Consider the following 21391-nt stretch of genomic DNA (forward strand, 5'->3'; position numbering starts at 1 on the left):
CGAGATCAAAGAAAGATATCCAGTCCTTTCTGGGCAAAATAAATTTTGTGAGGAGGTTTATCCCAAATTTTGCAGAGCTGATGAAGCATATTACCTCCATGTTGAGAAAGGGGTCAGAGATAAAATGGACTGATTCAACAAGAAGATCTTTCGAGTCCATCAAGAAAGCCATTATGGAAGCTCCCACTCTAAGCAGTCCAGATTACAACAAGGAGTTCCATATATTTTCATTTGCCTCTAAAGACACCCTTGCAGCAGTTTTATTGCAAGCAGATGAGGAAGGCTCAGAGCATCCAGTAGCATTTTTCAGCAAAACATTAAGGGATGCTGAGCTGAGGTATGATATTATTGAGAAACAAGCATATGCTCTTGTCAAATCTTTGAAAGCTTTCAGAGTCTACATTCTGCATTCCAAGATAATTGCATATGTACCCTCTGCTTCAATAAAAGACGTCCTAACACAGCCTGATGCTGATGGAAGAAGGGCTAGATGGATTGCAAAGTTGATCGAATTTAATATAGAATTGAAGCCCACTAAGCTGGTCAGAGGTCAGGGTCTTGCCAGACTATTGGCTGAAGAAAATTGCAGAACATTGGACATAAATCTCATAAGCACTGATGCAGAAAGGGGGCAAACAGAAGAAGAGGAAGCAGCTGAACCAGAGAGAAAGCAGTCAGTGGCAGAAAATCTAGCTTCTTGTGATTGGTATTCTGCAATAGTTAAATTCTTGCTGAAGCTAGAAATCCCTCCAGGCTCAAGCACAAGTCAAGCCAGAACTATTAAGCTTAGGGCAGCTAAATATTGCATTAATAAAAATCTTCTCTATTGGAGGGATCCATCTGGAATGCTTTTGAGGTGTCTGGACAAAGAACAATCAATGGAGGTTATGCAACAGTTTCATTCCAGCATGTGTGGAGGACACCATTATTGGAAAACCACTGCCCATAAGATCCTCAGAGCTGGGTATTATTGGCCCACCTTGTTTTCTAATGTCTTTTCATTTGTTAAATCTTGTGACAGGTGCCAAAGATTTGAAGGGAAACAACAGTTGAAGTCCCTGCCCTTAAAACCAATACATGCAAAAGGACCTTTTCAGCAGTGGGGCTTGGATTTCATTGGAGAGATCAATCCACATTCTAGTGGCCAACACAGATGGATATTAGTAGCCACTGATTATTTCACTAAGTGGATTGAAGCAATCCCTACCAGAAAAGTTGATCATAATGTGGTCATGAAGTTTTTGACAAAGAATATCTTCACTAAATTTGGTTGTCCACATAAATTAGTCACAGACAATGCAACAGCCTTCAGAGCAAAAGAATTGGTGGATATGTGCAATTCAATGGGTATTAAACTGGTTCATTCCACCTCATATTATCCTCAAGGCAATGGTCTAGTAGAATCCTCTAATAAAAGCCTGATAAGGATAATTAAGAAGCTGCTGGAGGACAATAAAAAGAATTGGGATTCCAAGCTCAGGTATGCACTATGGGCTGACAGAGTAACCACCAAGAAATCCACAGGGAATTCTCCTTTCAAGCTGGTATATGGTACTGAAGCTGTATTCCCAATTCAGTTAACTCTCCCTGTGGCAAAATTCCTTCAAGAAGAGCAGAATGAGGAAGAAGGCATGGCACGAAGGATCACTAATTTGGCGGAGGTACATCAAATCCGAGAACAGCTGGTTGAAAAGGCTGCAGCACATCAGAAGAAGATCAAGGAAGCCTTTGACAAGAAGGCAAAAAACAGATAATTTTTAGGTTGGAGACTTGGTTCTGAAATGGGATGCATTGAAAGAAAAGAAAGGAAACCATGGGAAGTTTGATGCTTTCTGGACAGGGCCTTTTATCATTTCTCATATTCAAGAGAATAATACCTTCATGCTGAAAATTATGGGAGGGGAGACAGTTTTTGATGGCCCAGTTAATGGGTGTTTTCTGAAAATTTATTTTGTTTAAGGTCTTTTGGCCTTAAAGTTGTAAATATTTTATCTTATTAGTTTTAGTGTAGGATCAGTCAGACTCCATGCCCAATGGAACACTAGGAATTTTGTTAATTTGTTTTTCATTAGAAAGGCATTAATCTGCAGGTTCTTGAGACCTCATAGGGAGGATCTCATCCCCAGAAGGAGCGAGTGTTAGCTCTACTACAGGTTGCTGATGTTTAAGGGGCCTAAGCAAGCTCATTTCCTCGGTTTCTACTCAGAAAAGGTCTACACCGATCACCTTCCTTATTCCCCTTCACCCCCACTTATATTTTCAAACCCGCTACCTCCATTTTACCTCTGAAACTCTGTGTAATTCCGTGGTTCCTCTGACCCCCCAAGTGCTAAGTTTTAGCCATCATATGACTAAGTTCACATGACCGCGCGCTTTCTCCAGCTTTTCCTGTCACATCAGTAAAAAACGTGCATATTCAAACCCCGCCGTCCGATCGTTTACCATGAGATCCAATGGCATACGCTTCCCCCACTGCCATAACATAACCGCACGTTAGCTCGCGGGGAAAGCGGTTTCCTCCCTGTCCTATCCGCCACGCGTCGGCCGATTACTTGCATCGCTCACCTGCGTACGAATACCGCCCATCCCCCGTAAGCGGTGCGATCAATACCGCCCCGCCGCGCAAACCATTTTCCCCGGCCGTTAATCCCTGCGCATCTCTTCTGCCCGATAGCCGTCGGATCTATCCGCCCGCAATCTGACGGCTCACGTTTGTCCATTCCTATTTCCGCCCGATACCTCCTGTAAACCGATCTCTGCTGTCCATCTGCGAGATCCGACAGCTCATAATCACTCTGCCCCGCTTCCTCCCGATGCCTCCCACCGAGAGATCCCCATCGTTCATTCGTTTAATCCAACGACCGATTTTCTTCCTCCGCCTGTCCCGACTATCCACATCCATAACCATTCTATGCTCCCGAAGGATGAAGGTGGCCAACTACCTATACCCGGCACAGTTACTCCTCAACAACTGCATTCAACAAAGTATGGCTGAGAAGAAAAGGACGTGCCTCGAGCAGTTACAAGCATTTATCAGTCATGGAATGTCTCCTATACTACACTCCACCTATTCGAGAAGGACAACAGAGTAGCTGAAAAGATCAATTTTGTTCATTAAAGCACGCAGATTGTAGCAGATACTCTTTCAGAGAGTTAAGGTGGTTGGTGGTCCATTATGACCCCTCCACGCATAGCACAGTAGCATATCTTTGTAAACAAACTCTATATATACCTAGAAAATAGATGTAGTCAAGGTTGATGGTTGTCGTTTTGATGTAAGGTTCAACTTCTGGAGACTGTAACTACTTTGATACTTGCAGTTTTTGGTCTTCATTTTCAGCTAATACAAGCTTCTTTTGCTGTTAATTTCTCACTCTCCATTTCTACTCTGTTCTAGGTTGTGCCTGTTATGCATTTATTCATGTGCTCTTGATATTTAGCATTAGAGGGGATGTCATCCCACCTTTGTGTTGAAGTCTAGTATGTATCATTGAATGTGTTATGCAGGTTTTTGTTACTTAGTGCCAGAGAGTTGTCATCCTATCTGTGCATTAGGAAATAGATTTGCAAACCTATTTATTGGTTGCAGCCAGCTATCACATGGTCTTGTGCATCTGTCGGTGTGGTCAGTATTCTCCATGTTCACCTAATCCTCAAACTATGAGTAATTGGTGGTCTAAAGCCTTGTAGTCTGGGGTGTTCACAAATGTCTGGAGTTAAGCATAGTAGAAGTGGTTATCTGGCTTGAACAAACATCATTCCTTCCATTCATCCATCTCCAACATTTTGTTGAGTTTGTAATGTTCCCAACCATCTCTGAGATACAACCTAGGAGAGTTTCTTGGGGTGATAACAGTCTCTCCATGCAACAATAGATAATATTCATACATTATTCTTTAAAAAAAAGTCCATTGAAAACCATGTTGAACACCCAAGCTTCTAATATGTTATACGATAAATATTCAAGGACACAACATATTTTCAATAAATTCCTATTAAAGTAGCCACATTAGATGTAAAAACAAATGATAGTTAAGTTTACATAAATATCATAATTAACAATAACCCAGACACATTGACATTTACTAAGTAGAGAAATCATGATTTTGGATTCTTTTATCATCTACTAAGTTTTTATGGTACAATTTTAATCAAGAAAAAAGAATGAAGAAAAAGGGTGCAACTGACATAAAATAACTCTAGCTTGAGAATCTTGACATTAAGGTTCTACTTAATTGCTATCTTAATTTCTAAATGTAAGTGATGGAACACAATTTTTACCTTTGAAAATTATTTTACAATTTCATAGGTTTGGAGCAGACGTTATGTCACTATTTGAGCTCATTCTCAGAAGATTTAATGGGTAAAAATAAAGAAGACCCATATGGACAAGTATGACTCTTTTATGTTCAATTTGACAACTCAAGGCCTTTACTCCATTGTCTTCAAGGTTCACATGATGTGGTAGCAAACCTATAAGATGAAATGGCCTTAAAAACTAAATGAAGCTTATATAAAATAATGATAAGAAATCTTAAAGCACCATGTCAAATTACACTCACCTAGACTAAGAAATCTTAAAACACCATGTAAAATTACACTCACCCAGACTAAGAAATCTCAAAACACCCTATCAAATTACATCTCAATTTTACCGCTCTCCAACTCATAAATTGTCGCTCCAATGTCCAAAACTACTCTTGAATTATTCCCTATCCTGGTAAGCATGCAATAAACTAATCTAGATGGAAGGTGAAACTAAGACCAACTTCAATGGGTTGTTAAAATCATCCTCAACATCAATTAGAACAATAATTCCACACAATGTCATATTTGAACTATGATCATTTCTTACATTGTCAGGAACGGGTTCCCCTAAGAGCAGTTTTGAGGCTAAAAGCCCATGTTTTGGGACAATTTTTTGTAATAAAGTTTTAAAGTCTCTGCATTTTGTGGTCGCAGAGTGTGAAGGTGTCAAGAGTCATAAAGGGTTGTCCGCCCTTATTTTGTAAAGTGTCAAGTCTGTTGTAAAGATCTACCCATGGCCCGCGAACCATGGGATTGTATAAAAAGGAGCTAAGTAAGTAAGCCCTAAGTTGTGAAGAGTTAGTAGCGAAATAGAGTGAAGAAGTTCTAAGTGTTCTCGGGTCTTAGTGTAGGTAGATGCTTTGCAGCTGAGTGTGCAAAGGCCTAGGGTAGAAGTCCACAGCTGAGTGCGCGGACCCCTGCCGCTGTGTGCGCAGGGTGGATAGAGTCTGTATTAAGCTGGAATATATCAATAAAGAGAAGCATTATGCAATTACTGTATATTTAGTCTTTGTTAATGCATCTGATTATATTGCTTTACGATCTGGGTTTATATTACAATGTTTATTTGATGCGCGAATGTATGTGATTATAACTATTGATTGAACGCAAGTAAGAATATCAATTTACGCGACAATAACTGTAATTGATTGGTAGAATAAGTAGACACTTGCGATAACTTGAAAACCTATACAATACATCGTCATAGAAGCATGGAAGTACCTGAACCGCTGGTTAGGGATGTGCGAAGGTCAATCGTACACCTTCGCGGAGGTACTGATGGGCGGGATAGAGGGTAGATCGATAAGCCCTAAGGCTTAGTGACCTGCGCGAAGGTAGGGGTAGGGGGTATAAACCGACATCACGACCATCTCAGGGTGCGGAAACTTGGTTCCAGCATTCCCCAATACTGCTTCGGGTGAGACTTCGGCCCGCTCTCTGCGGGCTGATGCCGAAAAGGCCAGTAGTCTAGGGATTTGTTTGGGTGACTAACGCTGAACCTGGGTTAGGGCCCACAAACCCAACAAATGGTTTCATTGCCGGGACTGGGAATCTGCGTGAGAGATGTGTGATGTCGTATCACTAGAATCCAACTAAGAAAGAGATCGAAGGCTGGTTGGATAGGAAGATCCACGAATTCACGGTGCAGGAGAACAAAAATCTGCGACTAACGAAGGAACAATGGCTAGACAGGTACCTGTATACAGAAATCCATGAGATCTTTTTATGTTCCTTTCAGTTGAGTTATATGAGTGGATTGCGAAGCTACCGGATAACCAAGGAAGGTGGAAGCTTGACAGTCATATTGTCTGGACCCCAGAGTTAGTACAGAGACTAGAATCCTCTAAGGATAAGATCGCCCGCGCTGTCAATCATTAGCTCAATTGTATTATAGGAGGGTTTGTGACTGAATTCGCGGTCGATACCTCAGTCAGTTACAGTGAGGCAGAGTGGCGCTTTTTCAAAGGTCTGCGAGGTATGTACTTGAAGTCTTTAAATACTTGGATTAAGATGTTATTGTATGGAAAGCGGGTTATGCAGCTACCTTGATGTTCGGAGCTACATGAAGTGGAAAGACTTATAGGAATGAAGGAAGAAAGGGTCATGGATATAGCCCACTGATTTCACCTCCTTTGAGTGACGACGAGGGAGTAGCACAAGCTTCTCTACGAAGTGCAATTCAGTTGATAAAACAAGGGTTCTTGTGACTACCACCTCCACCTTCACCGCGACGTTGGTTAGTACTTTGCAAGATCGTGTGCTAACGTGGTACATCAAGTACTCTAATGATAACCCAATCGCTTTGTAGGCAGAGATCCAGACTGCGTTGAATAAAGAGTTCAGTAGGCCTAAATCCAAGGCATATTCAATTGTGGGGTTCAAGGAAATCATGATGAAACCATGTGAGACAGCTTGGGAGTTGGATCAGAGGTTAAAGTGTAAAATCCACGAAGCTAATATGAATTTAATAGATGGGTAGCACCATGAATGGTTTGTGGCTTCGCTCCTGCCTCACCTAAGGGTTTCGTTGTCACAACAAAAGATTACGACTCAGGCAGAGGCGTTGGAGATTGCAATAATACTGCATGAAACACCGATGCAAGATCCAAATTTGGGGGTTCAACAGATCCATGCGCAGTTGCAAAATCTTTGCCTCGAAATGCAAAGTCTAAAGTAGGACATAACAGTTCAGCCAGAGGTGCGCGAAGATATATGGTGCCTGAAATGTAAAGGTCAGGGGCATGACAAAGACCACTGCCTGGTCTTTGCAAACTATATTGTAGGAGGAGGACCGATTCCTTTGTGGCCGAAAACCCAAGCAGGGCCAAGGGCAGGGCTTGCGTTGTGGTACACTATATGTCAGGTAGCAGGGAAACATACAATTGATAATTGTCATTTTCTGCAGAAGTTTGTACAAACACTGCAACCACTGTTCTGAAACTTTTGTAGGTCGGTAGGGAATGATGAGCACACTTTCCAATGTTATGAATTGATGATGGATAGGACACCCACCTATAGAGTCCAGAAAGAAATGCGGCCTCCTAACCAGGACGCTGGGATGGCGCGGACAGGACTTCAGGGGTGCAGATGAGGCCGAAGCAGAGGAGGACCTCACAGAGGTTAGGGACAGTTGATTTGTTACAATTTTGGAGGACTAGGCCACTATTCCCACGAATGCACTAATCCAACGTGTCTGTCATGCAAATATTGCACTCAATTTGATCATGAGACTGAGGACTGTCCTACACTGATAGTAAGGATATGTGACAAAGGGGTGCTACCTACAAAACCGACTCAGAACCTGTAGATGATGAGGGTTGAGCCTCACAAAGAAGACTCAAATGTGAATAGAGTGCTATGAAGTGGAATTGCAATAGGCGACGTTAAGGGGAAAAAACTTGAAGACAGCGTGTGGGTTCGCAAAGCTCCAGAGAAGGAGGCTGAATTTGATTTGGAGTGTGCACGCAAAATGTTCATGGAAGCAAAGAAGAGCTTCGCTGAGGCCTCTACCTCAGGGAGCTGGGATAAAATTGTTCAGGAAATGGAACCTTCTATGCTTATGACCTTTATAGAGCCCTGCATGAAGCTGATACGTGGTAGCAAGGCTATGAAGGGGTTACAAGAACGTATAAATAGATGCGCTGGAAACACTCCGGGTGAACCGCGTGTGGTATGGAAGATTGGTAAGCATAAGGCAAGGACAAGACATGAGATGAGACTCATCACGCAGATAGGAGAATATGAAATGGATCAAGTTATTCTGGATTTGGGGTCAGACACGAACGTTTTGCCAAAGCAGACTTGGGAGTGGATGGGGAAACCCACGCTGTAGTGGTCTCCGATTCAGTTAAGGATGGAAAATTAGTAGAAGATCATCCCCATGGGACGGTTACAAGGAGTAACTGTAGATATTGAAGGCACGAGTGCATTAGCTAATTTTGAAGTGATAGAAATTGTGGATGACAGCAACCCCTACCCTACACTCCTTGGCATTGATTGGGCTACTGACATGAACGAGGTAATCAACCTAAAGAAGCGAAAGATGATATTTGAAAAGAAATCGTTGTGCATAATAGTACCTGTAGATCCTACAGAAGGATCGCGCTATACTAAACCAGTCCACGATTATGAAAGTGATAACAATTTGGACTGCATATATAAGATAGCAACACGAGATCAAGATTGAGTGAATCCGATAGTAGATGGACAAATTACATGGGATCGCAAGAATTCCTACACCTTAGACTCGGACGAAGAATTAGAGCATTGGCAGAATTGGCTAAATGAAGTAACCACGCTGAGCTGTAACATGATGACCCGGTCGCTACACTGTGTGTTGTTTGAGGTAAGAAATTTGTCCACTTATGATGGCTTGAATGATGTGGATGTGTTTTTGGATGAATTTTAGAGGGAAGTACCAGAGAAGTAGCACTTCCAGGCTTTGGATTGGGCACTGTGTGCTACGCCCACGAGATGGTGGGGTACGCACAAGGGTAGTTTTGATGATTGGCGTGAGTATAGGAGGATGATGAGAACATGCTTTGGGAAGCCAAAGGTATGAGTGACAGACAAGTATGACGGGAAGGATGATCCGCACACGCACTTGGCCGAATGGCATAAGGCCTATGGAGCGGAGCCCCAACCTGAATGGGTGCACTTGTTCTATCACACCCTGGATGTCATCTCGATGAACTGGTACTTGAAGATAGAGCTCTGCCATGGCACATGAGAATGGGATATTTTGTGTGAAGGGTTCATAATGACGTTTATCTTCAAAGACGGGTTTGACTATATTGACAAAGTGCTACAAGAAGTTAAAGCAGCGATCTGCAGGATACCATAGGATCCTTTGGATCTGATTCAACTCAATTGGACTACTCAGCTGATCCATGCGCTGGAATGCTATAACGTGACTGTTGAAGAAGAAGATGAGGACCCCTGAAAGATTAATATCCCTGACATAGAGGGTCACCGCAAGGTCGAGGGACCGCCGATTGAGAATCCTAATATAACCGCGCTGCCGAAAACTAAATATATAAATGTTGGCACGGAGGCGAAGCCCAAATTCGCGAAGATTGGAGATCACTGGGATGACGCGACAGTAGATAAGGTCACCGAATTGCTCCGCGGATACCAGGATTTGTTCCCCACCAAGTTTATGAAGTTAAAGGGGATAATAGGAGACCTAGGCATTATGAAGATCATGTTAAAACCTGACGCGAAACCAATCAAGCAAAGACATTACCGTACTCCTTCACTAATGGGATCTATGGGTACCATTAGATCAAAATCGCGCCTGAAGATAGAAGTAAGACGACCTTTGCGATTGAATGGGGATGTTTTCAGTACACCATAATGCCTTTCGGATTAAAGAATGCGCCTGTGATTTTTTCGCGTGTAGTCATTACTGCATTGAAAGACTTCATTCATAAGTTTATGGAGGTGTACTTTGATGACTGGACTATGTTTAGGTTGGTAAAACGCCATGTGGCAAGTTTGCACTTAATGCTAGATATTAATCGAAGGTACTAGATTGCGCTCAATCTAAAGATTTTTTTTTTTTTGTGTCCCTTTTGGGACTCTGTTAGGTCATGTGGTATGCAGACAGAGATTGATGGTAGATCATGCGAAGATCGCAGTGATAATTAACATGGAGGTGCTAAGGAGTGTGAAACAGCTGCGCGAAACATTGGGACATATTGGGTACTACAGGAAGTTTATCAAGGGTTATGCCCAGATCACTGCGCCTATGGAGAAGTTGTTGAAAAAGGATGTCATGTTCTGTTGGAACGAGGACTGACATAAAAGCTTGGATGTGCTGAAAGGAAAAATGGACAGCGCGCCGATTCTAGTCTTCCCGGATTGGAAGAAGGAGTTTCATGTACACGTAGACGCATCATGTATAGCACTGGGAGCAATATTGACACAAGTTGGCGAAGGAGAATTTGACCATCCTATAACGTTCGCAAGCAGGGGGTTATCCAAGTCTGAAAAGAACTATTCCACCACCGAGCACGAAGGACTAGCCATGGTATACGCTCTCCAGATGTTTAGACACTATTTATTGGGTGGACATTTTAATATGTATACAGATCATTTTGCATTGAAATACCTGGTCAATAAGCCTATGTTGGGGAGGAGAATATACAGGTGGTTGTTATTGTTCTAGGAGTATGATTTTGAAGTTATTGTGAAGCCTGGACGACTGAACGTGGGACCAGACCATCTGTCGCACATCGAAACGGGGGAAGAGCCCACTAATTTGGAGGAAGGACTACTTGACGCGCAACTCTTTGCAGTGCGCATCGCGGATCTTCATTTTGAAGACATCATACACTTCCTAACGATAGGAACTTCCCTGGAAGGCTACACCACCCAATAGAAAACGGAGTTAGTGGTGCACACGAAAGACTTTTCTATCATTGCTAGACATCTATACAAAATGGGGTTTGATGAAGTATTGCGATGATGTGTATCAGAGTTTGAAAGAATCAGTATCCTGACGAACGCTCATGTGGGTGTTGCGGGAGGGAATTACGTAGGAAGGGCGACCGCGCAAAAGATTCTACGTGTAGGGTTATGGTAGCCAACCCTCCATCAGGATTCAAAAGCCTACTGCAAGGCATCCGAAATGTGTCAAAGGACTGGTAGGCCATCACAGAGAGATGAGCTACCTTTGAACCCACAGATGATGTTACAACCTTTTGAGAAATGGACAATAGATTTTGTGGGACCCATTCAGCCTCAAGGAAAGAAGACGGGTACACGGTACATTATCACCGCGACTAAGTATTTGACTCAATGGGTGGAGGCATAGCCTGTGAAGGACTGCACAGGTGCAACTGCTAAGAAGTTTCTCCTTGAGTATGTACTAACGTGATTTGGGTGTCTAAATATTTTGATGAGTAATTGCAGTACGCACTTCCTGAACGAAACGATCAGCGCGATGATGACAGAATTTCAAGTATATCACCAGAAAATCCCACCTTATCACCCACTAATGGGATGGTGGAAGCATTCAATAAGGTACTTGAGAACGCGTTGACCAAGGTTTGCAGTGCTCAATGAAATGATTGGGACTTATGCATACCCACAGAACTATGGGTTTATCGAATGACGTGCAAAAAGTTGACTGGACAAACACCCTTTAGGCCTGTATATGGTGTTGAAGCAATGATGCCAATGGAATAAATTGTGCCTAGTCTGTGTTTAGTGGAATTCACGGATATGATAGATCTCGGAACCCTGTAAGAGGTTCGCACAGCTTGCCGAGCTTGAGGAAGAAAGGTTTCTGGCTGGATTTCACCAACAGGTCCAAAAGCAACACGAAAAGGCATGGCATGATTGACACATTAAACTGAACACCTTTAAGGTAAATGATAGGGTTTTATTATATGACAACAAGTTTGATAAATTTCCAGGGAAATTCAGGATGCACTGGCTAGGGCCCTATGTCATTAAGGAGATTACTGACTATGGAGCAATTTAGTTGGTTAAATTGAATGGAGATCCCTTCCCAGGAAAGGTGAATGGCAGCCGATTGAAGCCATACAATGGTGATCAAGCCAAGTGACTATATGAAGGTAGCATAGTATTAGCGCTCTAGGCAGCTAAAAGGAGGCGCGGGACTATAAACTACACTGCCCGGGTTGCGAAACTACGCGATCGGGAATTGCGAGGAACGAGGAGATGTCACAAGGTTCGCAACAATGCGGAGAGAGATGCGCTACCTAGGGAAAAACTGCACAGGTCAGCCGGAAAGTGACTATTAAAGTCACTGTTCATGATTTGACGATGAGAACGTGACCAAATGGAGCAGGCGAGCGAAATTTAAGATGAAATTTATGGGTAAAATCCTTGAAAATCTGCCACCAATCTGGCATTAATGAACTGAATTTGAGGGAACAGTCGGATTTGAATTCAAAATGGCCTATAAATTACATGTGGTTGCCCAACAAAAAACACTTGGCATTTTGAGAATTGAGTTGGTGAGCTCTCAAATGTGCATGAACCCCTGCACATTCTTCGAAGAATTGCTTGACTGACCGGAGTTTGAACGATTTCCAGAGTCCAACCGCACTATCATCTATGACATTATCCCAGGATCAAAAGCTATGGATGCCGAAGCAGTGAAAACCGAGGGGGATGTGTCAGACGTTGTTATGGAGGCAAAGGGAGCTGCTCCGGAGGTTGCAGAGGTACTAGCTGAAGTCCCCAAGTCACCACGGACACCTAGACAAAAGCCTACCCTGACTAAGGAGAGTGCAAGGGATAAGAAAGGCAAGCAGGCTGCGACACCTGTGCACGAGTCACCTAGAAGAAACCCGCAAAAGGACAAGCCCACCACACAAGAAAAGGGAAAAACTATTAACTTGGAACTAGAGGAGGAAGAGATTGAGGACATCCCAATGAATGATGAGGATATGGGGGTGGAAGTGGAGGACGTTGAAGTCGAGGGTTTTGACCTTGTTACTAAGTTTCTTGAATACGTCCCTCCGCGCAAGGGTAAGACCAAGGTGCTAAAGGAAATTGACGAAAGCAAGGTCACCTTGCACATACCTCTGCTGTCGGACGAGATTGTCTTTGAAGGACTGTGCTGGGGACGGGTTCCTCTATTGAAATTGGAATACTGGGACTTAGATGACACTGAGAAGCTCCCTCACTTGGCGACAGACCAGCTAATGCACCACATTGTTCATACAACCACTGGGATGACTGTGTTGGAACTGTGGAAGTGGCTCAAGGGTGTAGACAAGGTAGGTTTGTTCAACCTTCTATGGGTGCCGCACTAGAATCATACACCCATTACATTATTGGTAATCAAGCAGTTGTTATGCTTGGTGCACGATGAGCGTTTGTGGTTGGAGGAGCCAATACCCATCATTGATAGGTTGATCCACAGGATCACATGGCTGCCATATACATGGGAAAATCCGGCCATGATGTTTGACAGAAAAGGTGGCGAGCATACCCTCGTAGAGGCCATGAAGGAGAAATTCAAGCTCATGAAGAAGCCGCGAGGCTATGCCATCTCGATTATCTGTGATCCTGTGGTCAAGGTGGCCACACAGATTTTGGTAGGGAAAGTTATGCGGAAGTGTCGCACAGATGAAGTGTTGACACCCGTCGTCGTTCTAGAGGCCCAATGCATAGAAGGAGTTCAGTTTAATTGGGTGTGCTATCTCTGCAGTGAATTCCTTATGAACTGTTGCGAAGCACAGGAGCTCAGCAAGAAATTTCACTATGCATGGCTCTTGCTGTCCATTGTGCTGGTAGCCTAGGAGCTACCTGAAGACAGTCAATTCCCCTCGGTTGCGCTAGGCCTGCTAGAAGCGGCGAAGTATGCTTCGCTATGGGCGACCAAGGATGCTCAATGCATCAAGGATAGAATGATCTTTTGGATCTTGATGGAAATGAATATACGCATGGCTATCAATCGCAAGTTGCGATTGTTGCCTACTGTTTTTGCCAAACTGTAGGATTACGTGGAGTTCAAGGTAGACTTTCAATGTGTATCGATCAGGGCACAGAAGGACCCTGAGCAGAAGTGGCATGACTTGCCTTACTTGGCAACTGATGATGTGATTGATGTAGTTCTTGATCGTTGGCCGACAGAATGGTGCACTACCTCAGACTCGGTAGTGGGATCGAGAAAGTCCGCCGCACAATGCAGAAAGGAGGAGGCCAAGCTCAAGATGGCACAACTAGCCGAGAAGAGGAGGAAGGAGGTCGATGCCAAGGGCCAGGTAGAGCACGATGCCGCACAGCAGGCAGAAGAGTAGACGGGCGGAGTAGAGTGTGGCTTTGACAAAGGTCCGAGGTCACCCTAGCCCAAACAGAGGAAGAAACTAACGAGCAGACAAAGAAGCATGGAGTGGACCCGCAGACGGCATCATTCCGTATCAAGCATCTAAGAGGACAGGAAAAAGTGGGGCTGCGGAAGAAATCCAAGGCCAGTAAGATGTCGCTGGACCCAATCACCCTAATAGAGGGAGATTTGAATGACATTGGAGATATAGTGCGGGATTTAATCATGGAGGTCCTACAACAGTTTGAGCAGCAGAAGTAGTAAGTATTGGGGGCTATCTAGACGGGTCTGCATGAGCTATAGATTCGTGCATCACCGACTGACGTGGCATCCACCAGCCTTGCCATCGGTACTTCAAAAGCCGCTGGGATGTTGCATGCGAAGGACTCCCGAGTGATAGTACTATCGGAGGGAGAACTAACCACAGAGATCGAAGTTGACAGGCCCACTGTTAGTGCCCTAAAGGGAGTAGGGCTAAACTTGGCAGTGCTTCCTGGCGAGGCGCTCCACCTACTGTAGGATGGAGTGATCACAAAGTTGAGGGCCTGTGAACAACGTGCTTTGCAGGTGATCAATGAGTAGAATATCAATAATGTGTAGATGGCCCTACAACGAGACACTGCCCTCACTTCCATGGTGGAACTTACTAACACAAATCAGCACATGATTAAGGCTGTGAAGGAAGCCTGCCGAATGGTCCTCGAATTGGCCATTCCTGAGGATGTGGAGGTAGATGAATAGGTCCAAAAACTTGCTATGGGGGTGCATGACACTCGCATAGAGTTGTCCAAGGTTCAGCTAGAGCTGAACCTCTAGATTGCAGAGTTGTAGTTGAAGGTCCAGCCTTCAACTCCGTTGGAAGTAAAGGAGCAGCGCACAACCGCTGTCACAGAGGTGATAGCGGCAGTAGACAGTGCAGTAGCAGACTACACAAGGCTGTTTGAACAATCATTCAAGGCACTGACCATTCTGCAAGAAGATCCTAATGTACAGATGTTGGAGACAGAGGCACGAGAACTGCAGCAACGCTACGACGAGGTGAAAGGAACATCATGCACTGTGGCCCTCACACAAAGACTTGCGAAGCTAGAGGAGCCCAAAACACTGAAGGAATAGGTAGATGCAGCTCAGCACAGAGAGGCAATGCTGAAGGTGCGCTTGAAGCCTTGGTTGGATGAGGCCTATTTGGTAATGGCCTCCATTGAAGGCAAGCTTTCTAGTCTACAAGCGACTCAGCAAAAGCTTTAGGCTGACAGTTCAGGACCAGTGACAGAACAATTGGTTGAAGAAATGAAGCAGGCAGCCACACAGTACATAGCGGAGGTGGCAGTCATACAAGTTGAGCTGGGAAGTCTTCACGCCAAGATCTCCACGCTTGTAGAGTGACTCGAGGGCGAGTCAACATGTTTGTGTTGGGGTCCTGTTGGGAACGGGTTCCCCCAAGAGTAGTTTTGGTGCTAAAAGCCCATGTTATGGGATAATTTTTTGTAATAAAGTTGTAAACTCTCTACATTTTGTGGTCACGGAGTGCGAAGGTGTCAAGAGTCATAAAGGATTGTCCACCCTGTTGGCAATTTGGCACAGGTATGGCGCTATGGTACAGGTGTTGTCCTTGATGGCAACTCACTTTGGTGACAGATGGTACAGGTGTTGTCCTTGATGGCAACTCACTTTGGTGACAGATCTCAGTTCAGGTGCTCAGATTGAAGGAAATCTTGTATACGCAGGTACACCTTGCCGAAGATGCATATACACGTGGTTTATACGTCCCGAAGTCGCGTATGCGTATACACGCACTTTTATGCACATAAAAGCGCGTACATGATGGGAAACTTATTTTTGGTCCTTGGTTGTTAGTCCTTGGAATTTGAACCTATGGTTGTGGACCATGGTGTCTCGTCAGAAGAGTTGACCCCAGGTTTTTGGCCCTTGGTATTGGTTTATTATGGTTTTGGACCGTGGTATTGAGGAAGGCCTAAAACTATAAAAGAGGAAGGAGATCATGTGGCAAGGAATCATCTGAATTATTGAATATCTGATATGGTGATAGATCTAGAATACTGGTGATTGGGTTATGGTGCAGATCTAGATCTGAATAAAGGAGGAACCTGAGCGCAAGAAGGATAAGGACTATTGATGGATCTAAATCTCAAGGCTTGAACATTGGTATCTCTGTATGATTTTGATCTGTTATATGTGGCGCACTCTTGATCTATAAATCTGGGCTAACTAATGTCTGAATACTTAAAAGAATAAATTATCCTTTATAGATCTGTACGCAGGTTCAGTGAATTGAAGGTGCGTATACACGCGTTTTCTGTGAATGAAATACGCGTATACGCAGGTTTGTTGTGATACAGAAGCGTATACTTGCAGGTTGATGAACAGTGAAGTAGCGTATATATCTTGACTTATGTTCTAGCTGCTTCTGTTTGATTGCTGCAGTGCTTTGGGTTCAGAATTGGTGTTTGATTATAGTTACTGTGTTCTGGGTTCAGTGGTCAGAGAAGTGCTTATTTGTTTCAGCTTTTGATTGGTGAAAAGGAGTTTGGGTTATGCAGAAATTCTTGATGTTTGATTGATGTTACTTGTGGATCCAGTCTGAAAATTAATGAAACGAGGTCCCTGAAAGCAAAGAGAAGGTTGCAGCCTTCTGCAGGTAGGAGCCTACGTACTAGTATCTCAAGCTAGTACAAGAACTAAGGGGGTTGGAGCTCCCTTCCAGGAAAGCTGGAAAACGAGAGAGAGCTATAGCTCTCTGCAGGTTGCAGCCTACGTACTGGTAAAGTCTGCTCCAGTACAAGACATTGTAAGAGAAGTTTCTAATTAAAAAGAAGATAGAGACGAATTGCAGCAGGGGGTTTTCACCCACATTGGGTTTCCTCCTTATATCTTGTGTTTTTGTGTGTGACTGTCTTCTGCTCTATTTCACTGTTTCTGATACTGTTTATGTGCATCTGAATCACAGATTAATAACTGACGTCTAAAAGATAATTCAAATTATAAGTCTGTTTGATATACGCGGGTTTCTTTATCTGTAGTTGCGTATATACACGGTTTTTATTAACTGAAGTAGCGTATATCTTCTGGAATTTAAAAAGGAAATATTTGGCTTGATAATACTGATTCAGCCCCCCCTCTCAGTATTATTTCCAACAATTGGTATCAGAGCAGGTCCTTCTGAAACAACTTGATCGCTTGAAGGAAGATCATTCATCATGAGCAACTACGAGAGGGAAGCATCAATCAGGCCACCAATTTTTGATGGGACAAACTTCAATTATTGGAAGGTAAGAGTTACTGCCTATCTTCAATCTCTTGGTACAGAAGTTTGGGATATCATAGATACAGGATACACTTTTCCTTCAGCTACTCCTACAGATCCGGCCGAGAAGAAGAAATATGAAACAAATGCTAAAGCAGTCAATACTCTGTTGGGATGCTTATCTCAAACAGAATTCGTGAAGGTTATGCAATATAAATCTACAAAAGAAATATGGGACAAGATTGTCTTGAGCTACGAAGGAGATGAATAGGTAAAGCATGGTAAACTTCAAACCCTCAGGATTCAGTATGAGAATCTCAGAATGTATAATGATGAAAGTGTGGCTAACTATTTCCTTCGGGTAGATGAGATTGTTAATTGCATGAAAAACTTGGGTGAAGAAATAAAAGAGGCTATTGTGGTTGAAAAAGTTCTAAGATCATTGTCCCCCAAGTTTGAATCTAAAGTGTCTGCAATAGAAGAAAAGGAAAATCTACGAACTCTTACTATGTCTCAGCTACACGGAATTCTAATTGCTTATGAAATGAGAAAAGGAGGTCCATCAGACAGGAGAGAAGCTGCTTTCAAGGCTTCAGGCAAAGGAGACTACTATGAAGCAAGTCACGTGCCAGAAGAAGAAGAAGAATCAAATTTTGTCAGAAATCTTCAACGGGGTACTGGAAGGTTCAGAGGTAAGTTACCTTTTAAATGTTTTGCTTGTGGAAGAGTAGGTCATTATGCTGCAAAATGTCCTCATAAGGATAAGATTGACAAAGGAAAGGAACCTGCTAGATGGAACAAGAAACAAAATAAGAAAAGCTACTACACTCATGAAGACAGTGATGGTCTATCAAATAGTGATGAAGATGAACGAGGTAATGACTATAAACTTTTAATGGCATTTGAAGATGATGATTACATGGATGCTATAGATGTGGATAGCTTTTATGAAGAGATTTCTAGACTCAAGACATGTATAGAAGAAAAGAATGTGATCATTGATACTCTACAATTTCAAATTGATGAAAAAGAAAAATTTCTTGAAAAGTTAGAATGTGAAATTGTTGGCCTTAGAAAAGAAATTGAGAAAACAAAGGCTATTAATCTTAAGTTTGTCAAAGGATCTAAAACTCTGGATGAGATCATCAATATACAACGTTCTCCACTAAACAAGACAGGTCTGGGGTATAATGGAGAAACATCTCAAGCATCCACCTCAAAGAATTATCTTGATGCAGCAAGAAGGAATGAGCAAAAGCACAATGGAGATCACTAGGTAAAGCAGGGACGAATTATATTAAGAACAAACAAGGACTATCAGGTAAACCAGGGGCAATCCGTCTTAAGGAACAAAAGCTACAATCAGCCACAGGTAAAATATTCTCAATTTGCTTCAAGAATGGATGACAATAGAAATTACAATCATTTGGCCGGTAGATTTGATAATCGCAGAAGTTTCTTCAATGGAAATGTTTCTCTTGCCATAACTTTGGTCACAAAGCAGCTCAATGTGTTGCATATAAAACAATCATGACTAGAGAAGCTCACAAACAAAGAAGTATGACCGGGATTCCAAAAAGGACCTATAACAACTTTTCGGCTCTTGAAAATGAAGTTGAATGTTCTATTTGCAATAACTTTGGTCATGAAGATTCTGAATGCAGGAGCAGGTTTCAGCAGACAAAGGAACAAGCCTCAAGCACCAGAACATGGAGAATAAAGGAACCACAAACAGAAAGATGTGGGATAGAATTTTATGCAGAGGGACAGGAAAATCTATGGTACATCGACAGTGGATGTTCTAAGCATATGACAGGTGATAAAGAAAAACTTGAATCATATTCTGCTTTAGAAAAGGGAAAGAAAGTTTCTTTTGGAAATGATACTCCTGCAGCTATAAAAGGAAAAGGCACTGCTCAGTTAAAGGAAAAGGTCAAAGCTGGAAATGTTTTGTATGTTGATGGATTGAAGCACAATCTTCTGAGTGTCAGCCAGATGTGTGATCAAGGAACCGAGGTAATATTTAGATCAAATGGATGTCGTGTTCGTGATCTTAATACAGGTGAAACAATAATCAAAGGTAGAAGAACTCCAAATAATCTATACATATTTGAAGAAGGACAACAACAATGCTATTTGAGCAAGGATGATGAACACTGGTTATGGCACCAGAGGTTGGGGCATCTAAGCTTTTCACAAATAAGGAAAGCATGCAAATATCAGGCAGTTCGTGGTCTTCCAGATATCAAAATTCCAGACAACACCATATGCAAATCATGTCAGTTTGGAAAGCAAACCAGAACTAACTTCCAAGAGAAGGAAGGATCAACTAGCATGCCTCTTGAGCTAGTCCATACAGATGTATGTGGTCCATTTAGGAAAAGGACACCTCGAGGAGAAGAATACTTGATATTATTCATTGACAATTTCTCCAGGTTTGTTTGGTTAGGACTTATGAAGCACAAAGACGAAGCATTCGAAAAATTCAAATCCTTCAAAGCCTTGGTTGAAAATGAATCAGGTTACAAAATTAAGTGCCTCAGGTCTGACAGAGGTGGGGATTTTACCTCAAATGAATTTTTCGATTTCTGTGAAGAACATGGAATAAGACGGGAATTCTCTACATCTAGGACTCCTCAGCAAAATGGAGTGGTGGAAAGAATGAACAGAACAGTCCAACAAATGGCTCGTGCTATGCTTGATGAGTCTGGAACTCCCGCAACTTTCTGGGGTGAAGATGCATATGCTGCGGTTGTTATTATTAACAAAACAAATGTCCAAGTGAACAACACTCAAACTCCTCATGAGCTCTGGTATGGTGAGACTCCTTCGGTAAAGCATTTCAAAATTTTTGGGAGCAAATGCTATATTAAGAATACTGATGAGCAGCTTGGCAAACTTGAACCTAGAGCAGATGAAGGCATTCTTCTTGGTTATTCTCCTTTCAGCAAAGCATATAAGTGTTACAATAAAAGACTTGGAAGAATTGTTGACAGTATTGATGTAGTGGTTGATGAAAAAGGATACATACCCAGGCAAGTAAATCATGAAAATATCGATGAGGATGAAGACTACTCTCCAAATCAGGCAGATGATGAAGAAGAACCCCAAGAGGCACTAGAGGAACAGATAAGGATAGAAGAGAAGACTCCATCCAGATATGTTCAAAAGAATCATCCAGAATCTCAAATTTTGGGGCAGAAAGAGGCAGGTATACAAACAAGAAGAACAATAGCAGAAGCTTCAAGCTATTTGGCATTGCTCTCTTCCACTGAGCCGCAAAATGTAAAAGAAGCATGCAAAGATGAGTGTTGGGTTAAGGCAATGGATGAAGAGATTGAGCAGATCGAAAAGAACAACACTTGGGAGTTGGTTCCTAGACCAAAAGACAAGAATGTCATAGGAACAAAATGGATTTTCAAGAACAAGTTGAATGAAAATGGGGAAGTTATTAGAAACAAGGCCAGGCTTGTTTGCAAAGGGTATGCTCAACAGGAAGGAATAGACTTTGAAGAAACTTTTGCTCCCGTTGCTAGACTTGAGGCCATCAGAATGTTCCTAGCCCTCTCTAGCTTTCAAAAATTCAAAGTATTTCAAATGGACGTGAAGTCAGCCTTTTTGAATGGAGACTTAGAAGAAGAAGTGTACATTGAGCAACCAGATGGATTTATCCTTGGAAATGATCCAAATCTTGTATGCAGACTTAAAAAGGCTCTCTATGGGCTTAAACAAGCTCCAAGGGCTTGGTACTATCAGTTGGACAAATACCTTCATCAACAAGGTTTTTCAAAAGGATCAGCAGATAGCAATCTATATATAAAAATTGAAAACAACAAATTGCTAATACTTGTTGTGTATGTAGATGATATTATCTTTGGGAGCAATGAAGAAGCTATGAGTCAAAGCTTTTCCTTGGTGATGCAGAAAGAATTTGAAATGTCATTACTTGGAGAATTGGCATATTTTCTTGGATTGCAAATCCAACAAAATGAAGGCGGTATTTTCTTGTC

The sequence above is a fragment of the Pinus tabuliformis genome, chromosome 9, assembly GCF_031772625.1.
Source record: "Pinus tabuliformis cultivar Carrire ecotype Pingquan chromosome 9, CPIR1, whole genome shotgun sequence".
NCBI classification, from domain to species: domain Eukaryota; kingdom Viridiplantae; phylum Streptophyta; class Pinopsida; order Pinales; family Pinaceae; genus Pinus; species Pinus tabuliformis.